Source organism: Rhinopithecus roxellana, chromosome 10, assembly GCF_007565055.1.
Source record: "Rhinopithecus roxellana isolate Shanxi Qingling chromosome 10, ASM756505v1, whole genome shotgun sequence".
Taxonomy (NCBI): domain Eukaryota; kingdom Metazoa; phylum Chordata; class Mammalia; order Primates; family Cercopithecidae; genus Rhinopithecus; species Rhinopithecus roxellana.
In genome coordinates, this window is record NC_044558.1 from 23695725 (window position 1) to 23711673 (window position 15949).

At 42.8% G+C, this 15949-nt stretch overlaps 1 non-coding gene across 1 annotated transcript; it reads left to right on the top strand.

Annotated features, from left to right (window-relative positions):
• Positions 1-9075: 9075 nt before the first annotated feature.
• Positions 9076-9191, top strand: LOC115900252. The gene has a single exon (XR_004059907.1). It is a non-coding gene; the product is annotated as a U5 spliceosomal RNA (small nuclear RNA).
• The last annotated feature ends 6758 nt before the right edge of the window (positions 9192-15949 follow it).

The window sequence follows — 15949 nt, forward strand, 5'->3', positions numbered from 1 at the left end:
ATAATATTTAATGTATCTTTTTTTTTTCTTAGAGAGAGACAAGGTCCCACCATGTTGCCCAAGCTGGTCTTGAATTCTTGGGCTCAAGTGCTCGAGTGATCCTCCCACCCTGGCCTCCCAAAGTGCTGGGATTACAGGTGTGAGCCACCCCACCCGGCCCAATATATCCTTTAAAATATAAATTAAATTAGGCTACACATGGCATGGCTCCTCACGGTTTTTATTTCATAAAATAATATACCTTAGGGTTCCATATTGATATAAATAAATGATTCATTCTAATGGCTATGCAGCATTCCTTCCAGGTGGATTACCATGGTTTGCTTCATAATTCTTTATTGATGGACATGATTTCTTTCCTATCTTTTGCTGAAATGAATACATTTTTATTTTTTACTTTTTTTTGAGACGGAGACTCTCTCTGTTGCCCAGGCTGAAGTGCAGCAGTGTGATCTGATCTCACTGCAACCTCTACCTCCCAGGTTCAAGCGATTCTCCTGCCTCAGCCTCCCGAGTAGCTTGATTATAGGCATGCACCACCACACCCAGCTAATTTTTGTATTTTTAGTAGAAAAGGGGTTTCACCGTATTGGCCAGGCTGGTCTCCAACTCCTGACCTCAGGTAATCCACCCACCTCGGCCTCCCAAAGTGCTGGGATTACAGGCATGATCCATCACACCCATCCAATGAGTATTTTTTAAATTTTATTATTATAATAATAATTATTATTATTATTTGAGACAATCTCACTCTATCACCCAGGCTGGAGTGCAGTGGTGAGATCTTGGCTCACTGCAACCTCCACCTCCTGGGTTTAAGCAATCCTCTTGCCTCGGCCTCCCCAATAGCTGGGGTTACAGGCATGTGCCACCACGCCTGGTTGATTTTTGTATTTTTAGTAGAGATGGGATTTCACCATATTGGTCAGGCTGGTCTCAAACTCCTGACCTCAGGTGATCTGCCTGCCTCGGCCTCCCAAAGTGTTGGAATTACAGGTGGGAGCCATTGTACCTGGTCTGAAATGAGTACTTCTATATACATATCCCTGTATATATTATTTGTGAGTGTATCTGAAAAAAAAAAAAAAAAGAAAGAAAAAAGAAAATCCTAGAAGTACTGCAGGTAGAAGGGATACAACATGCTGTTTGTAATCTTCTCAGACTTGATTTTTTATTCAACATTGTGTTACTGAGATTCCATTTCATTGCTGCATACTATTCGGTTATGTAAATATACTTTACCCTTATTCTGTCAATGGGCATTTGAATTATCATCTCCTTTTTGCTATAATGAACAACACTGGTTTGCACACGTATGTCTATGTCCCTTGGTATACATTAGCCAGAGTTTCTCTTGAATGTATGCATACAAATGGTATATATATTTGTGAATGTCCCAATTTGCCAGATAATACTAAACTACCTTCCAAAATGATTGTGCCAATTTACACTTCTGCCACCGATGTCTGAGTTTCAGTTGGTTGTCTTCTCCTAGTTGCTTGTCTTTTCATTTTCTTTAATTTTTTTTTTTTTTTTGAAACGTAGTTTTACTCTTGTTTCCCAGGCTGAAGTGCAATGGCTTGATCTCAGCTCACTGCAACCTCCGCCTCCTGGGTTCAAGTGATTCTTCTGCCTCAGCCTCTTGAATAGCTGAGATTACAGGTGCCTGCCACCACGCCCAGCTAATTTTTTGTATTTTTAGTAGAGACGGGGTTTCACCATGTTGGCTAGGGTGGTCTTGAACTCCTGACCTCAGGTGATCCACCCTCCTCGGCTTCCCAAAGTGCTGGGATTATAGGCATGAGCCATCTTGCCCAGCCTCATTTTCTTTAAATTTTTTTTAAAAATTGTTTTTAAAATTTAAATTGACACGACTTCATTCCATAAAATAGAATAAGTGGTGGCTCTTTTCATTGTATTTAAGATGCTTTTTAATTATTATGAATCATGTTTGCCCCCTAGATTGATTTCCACCTCCCCTCTGTCCCAGAAGGCCTACCTATATGAAGCTCATCAGTGGGCTTTAAATTTCCTACTTTCTACTTGAGTTTGGCCAAAAAGAGGAACCCCAGAAGGAAGTTGGAGGGAACAGAATGAGGTCAGGGTTTTTCCCTTCCTAGCCCTTTCCCTGCGAGGTTGCGTGAGGTGCTGCATTTCCTGGCCAAAGGATCCCTGTCTTAGAGGATTCTCCTTCTCTTCCAAGTTCTGTTTACCTCTCCATCCCTCCTGTTGGTGGTGGGAGCTCCTTTACTGCTAACCCTGGCTTCTTGCATTGTTTTCTTGATAGTTCTCCAACACTCTGTTCTTCCTGTTATAATTAATCCCTTTGTAAATAAACTCTAGTTGAATCATCTCCACCTGAGTTTGTCATCTGTTTCCAATTGAAACTTGGCCTGGGCCAGGCACGGTGGCTCAGGACTGTAATCCCAGCACTTTAGGAGGCCGAGGTGGGTGGATCACCTGAGGTCAGAAGTTCGAGACCAGCCTGGCCAAATTGGCAAAATCCTGTCTTTACTAAAAATAAAAAAATTAGCTGGATGTGGTGGTGGGTGCCTGTAATCCCAGCTACTTGGGAGGCTGAGGCAGGAAAATTGCTTTAACTGGTGAGGCAGAGGTAGCAGTGAGCCGAGACTATGCCATTGCACTCCAGCCTGGGCAACAGAGCGAGAGTCTGTTCTCAAAAAAAAAAAAAAAGAAGAAGAAGAAGAAACTGCCTGATACAGAAGTTCTTCACATTAAGATTAAGGTGAAATGTTTGAATTTTCATTTGATTAGTATTTGTTTTGTATTGTCTTCTCTAAAGAAGTTCTTTTCAGCCGGGCACAGCGGCCTGTAATCCCAGTTACTCAGGAGGCTGTGGCAGAAGAATTGCTTGAACCTGGGAGGCAGAGGTTGCAGTGAGCTGAGACTGCACCATGGCACTCCAGCCTGGGCGACAGAGAGAGACTCTGTCTCAAAATTAATTAATTAATTAATTAATTAGGCAGGCATGATGGTGTGCGCCTGTAATCCCAACTACTTGGGAGGCTGAGGCAGGAGAATCACTTGAACCTGAGAGGCGGAGGTTGCAGTGAGCCGAGATTGCACCACTGCACTCCAGCCTGGGCGACTTTGTCTCCAAAAAAAAAAAAAAAAAACAAAAAGTGGTTTTCTACTTTGAAATGATAAGGATATTTACCATATTTTCTTTTAAAAGTTTAAAAGTTTTGCTTTTGCATTTATGTTCTTAACCATTAAAATTTGATTCTTATAGTTAGTGTGAGGCAAGAAAGTAATTTGTTTTTTTTCCATGTCGATAACCATGTTTCTTTGGTTCCAGTTTTTGGATATTATTTTTTTTTTCCTAAGTGACTGACTTTGCCATTTCCTCCATATTTCAAAATATCAGTCAGTATTAGTCAAAGAAAGTTGCTGGAGTTATAGCAATTAGGGACAAAATGGCTTAGTGTACAGATGGGTGAACCAAAAAAAATAAAGAAAAAAGAACAGACAAAATGGTAAAAACAGTTTTTACTTTTTTTTTCTTTTTCTTTTTCGAGATGGAGTCTCACTTTGTTGCCCAGACTGGAGTGCAGTGGCATGATCTCGGCCCACTGCAAGCTCCACCTCCCGGGTTCAAGTGATTTTCCTGCCTCAGCCTCCTGTGTAGCTGGGACTACAGGCGTCGGCCACCATACCCGGCTAATTTTTGTATTTTTAGTAGAGACGGGGTTTCTCCATATTGGTCAGGCTGATCTTGAACTCCTGGCCTCAGGTGATCCTCCCACCTCAGCCTCCCAAAGTGTTGGGATTACTGGAGTGAGCCACCACAGCCCAGCTGATACACACGATAATTTATTAATCCATTCATCCATAAAAAACACTTTATTTGTTTCCATATTTTGGTTATTGTGAATAATGCTGCAATGAAAATGGGAGTGCAGATACCTCTGCAACATCCTGGTTTTCTTTCCTTTGAGTATGTACCCCGACGTGGAATTGCTGGATCATGTGGTAATTCTGTTTTTAATTTTTTGAGGAACCTCTGTACCGTTTTCCATAGTGTCTGCACCAATTTACATTCCCACCAATAGTGTACAGTGGTCCCTTTTCTCCACACCCTATTTAATGCATTAGAAGAGATGGAGACAAATAGGCATCTAGCGGCTAATTTGGTGAACTCTCAAACCCACGTTCCTTAAATATCAACTTGATGTTTAAAGCATTTAGCAGTGCATCCAACTACAAGAAGGGTGAAAAAAAGATCCTTTCTTTCCTTTTTTTTTTGAAAGGAGTCTCACTCTGTCACCAGGCTGGAGTGCAGTGGCATGATCTTGGCTCACTGCAACCTCTGGCACTTTGGGAGGCCAACACCGGAGGATCACATGAGCTCAGGAGTTCAAAACTAGCTTGGACAAAATGGCAAAACCCCAATTTATCAAAATCACTTGAATCACAGGTTCAAGCAATTATCCTACCTCAGCCTCCCGAGTAGCTGGGACTACAGGCACACGCCACCACACCCAGTTAATTTTTTTGTATTTTTAGTAGAGATGGGGTTTTACCATGTCGGCCAGAATGGTCTTGATCTCTTGACCTCGTGATCTGCCTGCCTCGGCCTCCCAAAGTGCTGGGATTACAGGCGTGAGGCACTGCGCCCAGCCTCTTTCTTTCTTTTTTCTTTTTTTTTTTTCTTGAAACAGAGTTTCGCTCTTTTTGCCCAGGCTGGAGTACAATGGTGCGATCTTGGCTCACTGCAATCTCTGCCTCTCTGGTTCAAGTGATTCTCCTGCCTCAGCCTCTCAAGTAGCTGGGGTTACAGGCATACACCACCACGCCCAGCTAATTTTTGTATTTTTTGTGGAGACAGGGTTTCACCATGTTGGCCAGGCTGGTCTCAAACTCCTGACCTCAGGTGATCTGCCCATCTTGGCCTCCCAGAGTGCTGGGATTACAGGCGTGAGCCACTGCACCTGGCCAAAAGATCACTTTCATCAGTGCCCCCAAGCAACCAATATAGTCCTCCAATGAACTGGGACCCTCCCTCCAGAAAGGCACTCAAACCCTCAGCTCTCATGTTCTCAGAACACATGAGCTGCTAGCTCTCTCTCTGTCTTTTTTTTTTTTTTTTTTTTTTTGAGACAGAGTCTCATTCCATCACCCAGGCTGGAGTGCAGCAACATGATCTCGGCCCAATGCAAACTTCACCTCCCCGGTTCAAGCGCTTCTCCTGCCTCAGCCTCCTGACCTCAAGTGATCTGCCCATCTCAGCCTCCCAAAGTGCTGGGATTACAGGCATGAGCCACGGAGCCTGGCCCTCTCTCTCTCTCTTTTTTTTTTTTTTTTTGAGACAGACTCTTGCTCTGTCACCTAGGCTCTGTCACTGCAGCCTCGACCTCTTGGGCTCAAGCAATCCTCCCACCTCAGCCTCCCAGGTAGCTGGGACCACAGGTATGTGACACCATGCCCAGCTAATTTTTGTATTTGTTGTAGAGATGGAGTTTTGCCATGTTGCCCAGGCTAGTTTTGAACTCCTGAGCTCATGTGATCCTCCGGTGTTGGCCTCCCAAAGTGCTGGGATTAAAGGCGTGAGGAGCTGCTATTTCACTTGCTGCTCTCTTGCCTGAGTCATCTTCCCACAGATGTTCACATGCTTAACTTCCTCACCTCCTTCAAGTCTTGGCTCAAATGCTACCGTCTTAATATGGCATGGCTTGATCACTCTGTGTAAAAGGGGACCCTCTCCCATTCTAGATTCTCCTTACCCTGCTTGACATTTTATTCTTTCACAAACTATTCATCTTCTACTATGGATTCTAATTCATGCATCAGACCCATGCTTATTGCAGAAATAATACAAAGACAGGAATCTCTGTCTGCTTTGTTCATTGACGTATCCCAGCATCTAGAGCAGCAGCTATTGGTGCTCGTGTGCATGAGATGAATAAAGGAAGACGTCCCAGGGACTATCATGGAGACAAGAGCAGATCGCTCAACTCCTCCATGGTTTATCAAATATTGTTTTCCAACCCATATAATCCAGTCCTCTGAAAGAGTTCTGCTAAATAGATTTCACCAATATCCTTACATTTATGGTAATATTTTAGAGCTCATGGTAAAGTGTTGTTCTGGATCTTGTCTGTCTGGCCCACTTTTAATCTGTCTCTGCATCTCACAAGGGGGCTGGTCTCCTTGAACATTTCTGAAATATTCTAAAATTCACGGCCTATCACACCCTGCATCCATCTTCACAATAGTGATGACTTTGTTCAGAAATGGATTGCTTCCTCCTCCTCACTTGGGAGGCTGAGGTGGGAAGATCACTTAAGCCCAGGAGTTCGAGATCAGCCTTGGCAACATAGTGAGACCCTATCTCAATTAAGTGTTTCTTCTTTCATATTTACCCACACTGGCACACCAAGAAACATGAATTGAGACAGTCCATATGTTAAGTACAGTGTTATCTGATGGCAAAATTATTCCCATTTGAGTATAGGAATTTTTTTTTTCTATTTTATTTTATTTTGTTTTTTTTTTGAGACAGAGTCTCGCTCTGTCACCCAGGCTGTGTTGCCCAGGCTGGTCTCAAACTACTGGGTTCAAGCTATTCTCCTGCTTTGGCCTCCCAAAGTGCTGGGATTAGAGGCTTGAGCCACCATGCCCAGCCTGTTTTCTAAACTTTCATAATTTATTTCTGTCACAAATTTAAACTATTATACTTAAATCAGGCAAGAGTTTTCACATAATGAAAACTAATTTTACAATACTGAATGATGAATGTTTTCACTGTTAAAAGTAAAATTGTGTCACTGCACTCCAGGCTGGGTGACAGAGCAAGACCTTGTCTTAGGAAAACAAAAAGAAAAAAAAGAATAAGAAGAAGGAAAATTGTTTCCTTAGAATTTTTTTTGAAACTTCACTTGCTTTGTTAGTTGACCTTCTCTTATCCCTTGTTCCTTTTGTCTGTCATTGTTTATTATTATTTTAGTTATTATTTTTTGTCTGTCATTATTATTTTAGTTATGTTTATGATTAGTTATGTTTTTTGAAACACAAACCATATATGTAATACTTCAGTGAAATAAACACCCATGAGCCCATCTCCTGGCCCAAAAACATTCTTTTTTTTTTTTTTGAGACAAGAGTCTTGCTTTGCCGCTGATGCTAGAGTGAGGTGGCATAATTTTGCCTCACTGCAACCTCCACCTCCCAGTTCAAGCGATTCTCCTGCCTCAGCCTCCCAAGTAGCTGGGACTACAGGCATGCATCACCATGCTTGGCTAATTTTTGTATTTTTAGTGGAGACAGCCTTCGCCATGTTGGCCAGGCTGGTCTCGAACTCCTGATGTTCGGTGATCTACCCACCTTAATCTCCAAACTGCTGGGATTACATGCGTGAGCCACCATGCCTAGCTTAAAAAAAATTCTTTTGATAAATTATGTGCCACACCTAGACCATTTATTTCCTTGCCTTCCCATTCCTAAAAGTATCCATTGCCCTAAATGTTGTGCTTATTATTCCCTTGCTTTACTCACACACACACACACACTCACACATATACACACACGCAATTGGTGATAGATAGATAGAGACAGATAATATATTGTGTAGTTTTGTTTATTTTTGAACTCTATAGAAATCTTATCATATTTTAAGTGGTTTTCTAAGTTTTCCTTTTTTCCCTGAATATTATGTGTTCAAGATTCTTCCATGTAATTGCACTTGGCTATAGTTTATTCATTTTCACATTTCTACATTTTATTATGTGAACATACCACAATTCACTCATTCTCTTGTCACCATGTATGTGAGTATATATCTATCAGACCTACATATGTTTGTGTTTATCTGTCTATACTTATATATCTATAGACAGATACAGATATATAGTTTGTAGTTCTTTTCCCCTATAAACAGGGCTGCTAAAACCATCTTCTTTCCACATATGTCCTGATGCTTGTATACAAGAGTTTCTCTTATATATATGCCTGAAAAGGATTTGTGAGCTAAGCTTTGCTAAAGACTATTTTCTTAAATGATTGTCCCAATTTAGACTCCTACCAGCAATGAATTCTCACTGATGACAACTGGAACTAGAAACGGATAGCCAGTTATAAGCACCTAGCTAAAACTTGGGATCCCATTAATGTGCCAGTTTCCTAAACTTCTTTGAGTTTAGAGGACTCCCCACCCTTCTTCTCTACTCCCAGTTAACCAGCTGACTTCTATAATAACAGGATGCTTCTTCTCTGTAAAAAGGACATTATTGCCCTGCTAATTAATTTTGTTAAAACAGGGAGAGTTGCCACTCAAAAACTACTAGAAAAAAAAATTCTTAACCAAAAGGACATAAATTTAAAGCAGAATCAATTGCAAGTCTGTCTTCTTAGTAAACTAGAAAGTGAAAATAGGCATTACAAACCCACAAAGAGATGAAGGGAGGAGTCGTTTTCCTCTTCCCTTTCCCAGGCTGGTAAATGGCTTAGGTTTAGAAACTTCTGAGGCCAAAAGGGAAGAAGCAGAGGGATATGTGTTCTTCAGGCTTAAGATAAAGATGTATAAAGAATTTAGTAGACCAGCCTAGGCAACGTGGCGAAACCCCGTCTCTACAAAAAATACACAAATTAGCCGGGCGTGGTGGTGCGCACCCGTAGTCCCAGGTACTAGTGGGGCTGAGACGGGAGAATCACTTGAGCCAGGGAGGTCGAGGCTGCAGCGAGCCGCGATTGCACCACTGCACTCTAGCCTGACACAGTGAGACCCTGTCTCAAGAAAAAAAAAAAAAAAAAGAGCCCGGGCGCAGTGGCTCATGCCTGTAATCCCAGCACTTTGGGAGGCTGAGGCGGGTGGATCACGAGTTCAAGAGATCCAGACCATCCTGGCCAGTATGATGAAACCCCGTCCCTATTGAATACTAAAATTAGCTGGGCGTGGTGGAGGGCGCCTATAGTCTCAGCTACTCGGGAGGCTGAGGCAGGAGAATTGCTTGAACCTGGGAGGCGGAGCTTGCAGTGAGCCGAGATTGCGCCACTGCACTCCAGTCTGGCGACAGAGCGAGACTCTGTCCCTCGACTCCCCCACAAAAAAAGTCTAGTATACTCTGGTTTCTCATCAGATTATATCAAATTTTCACCTTTTCCTAAAGATTTATGTGGAGAGGAACAATTCTGAGTCTTAACCCAATTTTTTGAGGCCTTGAATCTTCAAGGCGGTTTTATTTTATTATTATTTTTTGAGACGGAGTCTCCCTTTGTGGCCCAGACTGGAGTGCAGTGGCGCAATCTCGGCTCACTGCAACCGCCACTGCCTGGGTCCAAGCAATTCTTCTGCCTCAGCCTCCCAAGTAGCTGGGTTACAGTCATGCACCACCACACCCAGCTAATTTTTGTATTTTTAGTAGAGATGGGATTTCACCATGTTGGCCAGGCTGTTCTCGAAATCCTGACCTCAGGTGATTTGCCCACCTCGGCCTCCCAAAGTTCTATGATTACAGGCATGAGCCACTGCGATTCAGGGCTAATTTAAAAAGAAAAAGAATTTAGCTGAGATTTAGCCCACCTCTCTGTGCCTAGAATTAGAATGCAGTAATATACACCAGAAGATCCTCACCGAGTTTAGCTGCTTCAGAAAGACTAGAAAGTGCCCTTTCACCATCAGTCATGGTTCACAACACAACACTAAAAAAATCACTACCTCGCTGGCACCCCGTTGGGGACCATGAGAATGGGTCTGTAGTCTCATCTTTCTCTGTGCAGCTGCACTGTTCCCTACTAGTCCTGTGTCAGAGAAGTTTCCTCTGTTGGTGTAAACACTGGTAGGAGCCATTAAAGTAATTATGGTCAATACACAGAGTGTATGGGGCACAGCTGTGCAACCTGATAATCAGAAGAGGTACCAGACATGGCAAGGGAAGAACTGGGTTTGAGCCCTGGTTCTGTCACTTACCAGCGAGGCTGCAGGTCCCAGACATGGTAAAAGCGGAGCACTTTTGGTGATATAACAGCTATCATGGTGTGTGTTTACTCCTGTTCTCAAGCACCATAAAAGCTCTCGAGGTCAGGTGCGGTGGCTCACGCCTGTAATCCTAGCACTTTGGGATGCCGTGGCGGCCGGATCAAATGAGGTCAGATGTTAAAGATGAGCCTGGCCAACATGGTGAAACCCTGTCTCTACTAAAAATACAAAAATTAGCCAGGCGTGGTTGTACACGCCTGTAGTTCCAGCTACTCGGGAGGCTGAGGCAGGAGAATTGCTTGAACCTGGGAGGCAGAGGTTGCAGTGAGCCAAGATTGCGCCACTGCACTCCAACCTGGGCGACAAAGTAAGACTCTTGTCTCAAAAAAAAAAAAAAAAAAAAAGCTCTCAAGAGCCATAGGACATAAGGCCATTGTTATCACATTCTTCTTCTCATCCTCACTCCGTATAAGGAAACAAAGTCAGACAGAATGGTTAAAAACCTTTGGTTAGAGTCAGGTAGAACCGGTTTGAAAACCTCCACCTCTATCTTTTCCTAGCTGTATGACCTTAAATATGCTACTTAGCCTCTCTGAGTCTCTGTTTCTTCATCTGTAAGACGAGGGTAGTTAAGAAAGCAAGACCTAGGCTTTTTGTTTTGATACGGAGTCTCGCTCTTGTCACCCAGGCTATAGTGCAATGGCGCAATCTTGGCTTACTGCAACCTCTGCCTCCCAGATTCAAGCGATTCTCCTTCCTCAGCCTCCCTAGTAGCTGGGATTACAGGCATGTGAAACCACGTCAGGCTAATTTTAGTATTTTTAGTAGCGATGGGGTTTCACCATGTTGGCTAGGCTGGTCTCAAACTCCTGACCTCAGGTGATCCGCCCACCTTGGCCTCCCAAAGTGCTGGGATTACAGGCATGAGCCACCATGCCAGGCTGAGCATGTATTAAAACCAGGACTGTCCCAAGCACATTACATAGATTCCCTGGGATAAATTTCACAGTAACCTTACTTGTAAGTAAAATTATTATCCACAATTTACAGAAGAAGAAACTGAGAGATTAAGTTATTTGTTCAGGTTTACAGAGCTAGGAGATATAGGGTCACAGATAGAACTCAGGGGCAATAATACCACCTCACATCATTATGTGAGGTTTAAATAATCAACTGTGATAACATGTGGAAGTGAATAGATGACAACAGTGGCACAAAGAATGGGAGGTGACGTAAAGGGAATTATCCTTCTTCCAGCATACATAAAGTGGTATAATATTAACCCAAAGTAGACTGTGATAAATTAAAAATTTATATTGTAATCCCCACAGCAACCACTAAAAAAAAAATCTACAAAAGTATATCATATAATCAGGCCAGCCGCAGTGGCTCATACCTGTAATTCCAACACTTTGGGAGGCTGACTCAGGAGGTTCAGCCCAGGAGTTTGAGACCAGCCTTGCCAACATAGCAAGACTCCTGTCTCTACAAAAATTAAAATTAAAATTAAAAAAAATTAAACCCCCCCCACACACAACGAAAAAAAAATATATAATCACATTATAAAGAGATGATAGACGAAATAAAGTTAAATAATAAAAGTATTCAATACAAAAGAAAGTAAGCAAGCAAGAACAAAGGAACAGAAAATAAATGGGATCAATAGAAAACAAATAGCAAAATGGCAGACTTAAACCTAGCTATATCAGGAGTTACTAAATTGGACTAAACACTAAAAAGGCAGAGATTGTCAAACTAGATTAATAAGCCATCCCCAGCTATATGCTGCTTAAAGCAACATACTTTAAATAGAGACACACAGACAAGTGGGACCGGTTGCAAGTGAAAATACAAATGACACATATAAGTGAAAATATAAATAGACACACTCACAATTATAATTGGAGATTTCCCTTACACTAATATATAGACCACGAAGACAAAAGAAGTCCCTCAAAATATAAAATATTTAAACAATATTATCAGCCAACTAGATATAACTGATATTTGTCAGCCACTGCATTTTATAGCTGCAAAGTATACATTCTTCCAAGTGCAAATTCAGTCAAGATGGACTCCATGTTGGGCCACAAAACAAGTCTCAGTAAATTTCAAAGAGTATCTATTGCAAGTAATTATTATTAAAATGAGAGTGAGGTTAACTATTTGTCTCATAATCTCTGGTTCTATGATTCCTCCTACTCAAATGTGAGGATTTTTTTTTTCTTTTTCCTTTTTTTTTTTGAGATGGAGTTTCGCTTTTTGTTTTGCTTTTTGTTTTTTTTTGAAACAGAGTCTTGCTCTTGTTGCCCAGGCTGGAGTGCAATGGCATGATCTCAGCTCATCGCAACCTCCGCTTCCTGGGTTCAAGCAATTCTCCTGCCTCAGCCTCCCGAGTAGCTGGGATTACAGGCATGTGCCACCACACCCCGCTAATTTTGTATTTTTAGTAGAGATGGAGTTTCTCCTTGTTGGTCAGACTGGTCTCGAACTCCCACCTTGGCCTCCCAAAGTGCTGGGATTACAGGCATGAGCCAGCGTGCCCAGGCTTCCTTTCTTTTTTTAAAAAAATAATTGAGATGAGGGGGGGGTCTCACTATGTTGACCAGGCTGGTCTTGAACTCATGGCCTCAAGTGATCCTCTCACTTTAGCCACCCAAAGTAATGAGATTATAGGCGTGAGCTACCGCACCCAGCCAAACATGAGGAGTTTTCTAGCACCTTCTCCCCAGTCTGCTAACAATCTTTATTATTTGCTTATTGGAGTTTCCAAAGATCTTACCAAGATTAAGACACGATTCTTTAGTCACTCAACAATTAAATTATTTAAGAAGAAATTGTGAAGAATGATAAGAGCTTGAACTTGATCTCCCTTTTTGGGTTCTGCAGTTCTCTATTCTCAGAAAACACAGTCTTCCACCTGAAGCGTGTCCCCATATGATTTGTATGCCAGCACATGTGTTGCTTAAGATTTTCTAAAATAATCTCCATTGCCACTGAGGACAATGAACTTCTGCAAAAGTGAATCTGTCAATCAGGGATCCTCTCTTCAGAGCCCTTAGCTTATTACTCAGCTCATTTCTGGAGTTGAGGGAAACACTGGTGTCCATATATTAAATAAATATACTGCAGGGGCTCCCAAATTGGAGTTCACTGGCCCTACTGGGAGGGTTTGCCTGAAAATGTGTGCTGATGGCATTTTCCTGGGAAAATAACTGCCAGCTTTCATCAGACTCTCAAGAAATAGGAGTTTTGACTTCTCAAATGCTAAAAATCTATTGCATTATCTTTTCCAGTTGCCAAAACAACTTCACATCTTAACTCTACAGAGAACTCTAAAGCTGCATTTCTGTTTTCTCATCTGTAATGTAGGGTTGTATCCAATAGGCCGTATGCAGTGTCTCACACCTGTATTCCCAGTACTCTGGGAGGCCGAGGCAGGAGGATGGCTTGAGCCCAGGAGTTCGAGACCAGCCTGGGCAACACGGTGAGACCTCATCTCTACAAAAAATTTAAAAATTAGCTCAGCATGGTGGCACCTGCCTGCAGTCCCAGCTACTTGGGAGGTTGAGGCAGGAGGATCACTTGAGCCTAAGCCTAAGAGGTTGAGGCTTTAGGAAGCTATGATTTCACCACTGCACTCTAGCCTGGGTGACAGAGTGAGAGCCTACCTCAAAAAAAAAAAAAAAAAAAAAAAAATCAACACACTCATTGACTTCACTGAGGAAGTTCTAGGCAGCAATCCTAGCTTCCACTCAACACTTTTGCAAGGTTTGTTTATTAATATCCTGTATAATCAAACTCTAGAGACAATAGTTGGGGAAATGCTAGCTTAGACAGTTCACTTGTTGGCCGGGCGCAGTGGCTCATGCCTGTAATCCCAGCACTTTGGGAGGCCGAGGCGGGCAGATCACTTGAGGTCAGGAGTTCGAGACCAGCCTGGCCAACATGGTGAAACCCCATCTCTGCTGAAAATAGAAAAATTAGCCAGGCGTGGTGGCAGGCGCCTGTAATCACAGCTACTTGGGAAGCTGAGGCATGAGAATCACTTAAGCCTGGGAGGTGGAGGTTGCAGTGAGCTGATATGATGTCACTGCACTCCAGCCTGGGCGATAGAGCAAGGCTCACTCTCAAAAAAAAAAAAAAAAAAAAAAAAAAAGTTCATGGCCATAACACCTTGAACAGGCCTGGCCTCTTCTGATTTCAGACACCAAGGAGTGTAGGGCCAGTTTAGTACTTGGATGAGAACCCGCCTAGAAATATCAGAATTTTAATTTATTTACATTAAAACAAAACAAAACAAAAATCGGCCAGGCATGGTGGCTCACGCCTGTAATCCCAGCAATTTAGGAGGTCGAGGCAGGCATATCACCTGAGGTCAGGAGTTTGAGCCCAGCCTGGCCAACATGGTGAAACCCCATCTCTACTAAAAATGCAAAAATTAACCTGGTGTGATGGTGTAGGCCTGTAATCCCAGCTACTCAGGAGGCTGAGGCAGGAGAATCATTTGAACCTGACAGGCAGAGGTTGCAGTGAGCTGAGACCACATCACTGCACACCAGCCTGGGTGACAGACAAAGACTCCATCTCGGAAATAAAAATAAAAATTAAAAATTAAAAAAAAAAAGAAAGAAAGTTCAGGCTGGGTGTAGTGGCTCACGCCTGAACTTTGGGAGGTTGAGTAATCCCAGCACTTTGGGAGGTTGAGGCGGGCGGATTACCTGAGGTCGGGAGTTCAAGACCAGCCTGGCCAACATAGTGAAACCCCATCTCTACTAAAAATACACAAATTAGCTGGATGTGGTGGCATTCTGTAATCCCAGCTACTCGGCAGACTGAGGCAGGAGAATCTCTTGAACCTAGAAGGTGGAAGTTGCAGTGAGCCAAGATCGTGCAATTGCACTCCAGCCTAGGGGACTGAGGGAGACTGTCTCAAAAAAGAAAACAAACAAAAAAAACAGTTCACTGTGTTTACATTAATTTCATATACTCACCACACCTATAGTATTAATATGTGACAAGTATGGGCCGGGTGCTGCGGAGTTTGCCGTTGGGACTGAGCACCTGGTTGAAGGCAGCCTCAACTGCATACACAGGGCTCCAGGGCTGAGAGCATGCACATGAAGTGGAATTAACCTAAATTTGAATCTGGCCCAGCCCACCTCACTAGCAGTTGAAACTTAGGGAAAATCACAAAACATCTTTGAACTTCAGTTTAGATTCCTCATCTGTGACATGGGGGTGCACAGGTAACCACTGCCATACATGACTTTTGATTATTTTAGGACTTGATGTGTATGTTGATCTGGATCCTGCCTCTTCTCCAACTTTGTCTCCTAGCCCCCAGGAGCATTTTCCTGCAGCCTCCTCTCCTCCTCCCGCTTTTTTCCTGTGTCTTGAATGCCAAACTCATTTCCATCCCAGGCTCTTCGCACCTGCTGTTTCCTCTGCCAGGAGGTGCTCCTCCAAATATTTGCATCTCTGCTTTTTGTTTTGGTTACTCCTTCATTTTTTTGAGACAAGGTGGGGAGGCAGGGCTTGGGGGGTTTCACTGTGCTGTCCAGGCTGGTCTCGAACTCCTGGCCTCAAGCCATCCTCCTGCGTAGCTGCTTAGTGGGGATATAGGCACCAGACACCCTGCCCGCCTGCTCACTCTTAAGTCTTCTTGGGTTTCAGCTCACACCAGTTTCCTCCTCAGAGATTTTTCTTGGCTATTCGCACACTGTCTTCATCATCTTTCTCTTTTGTATTGTCATTTTTGACACTTCTTATGTAACACTTTTCCAATGTGTATATTTTTTTAAAATCATTTTTTCTCATAAGGATTTGTTCAGGGCTGTAGCTCCTGGACATGGGGCAGTACCCAGAAGAGTGAAGAGCTCAGTAAAATGTTAAACGAATGAACCAAATAAGGTGGCTTGAAAAGGGTGTAGACTGGTGTAGATTAAAAACAAATCAACATTAGTGATTACCGTTTTATACTTGTTATTATAAGATCTACATATCAGAAGAAGG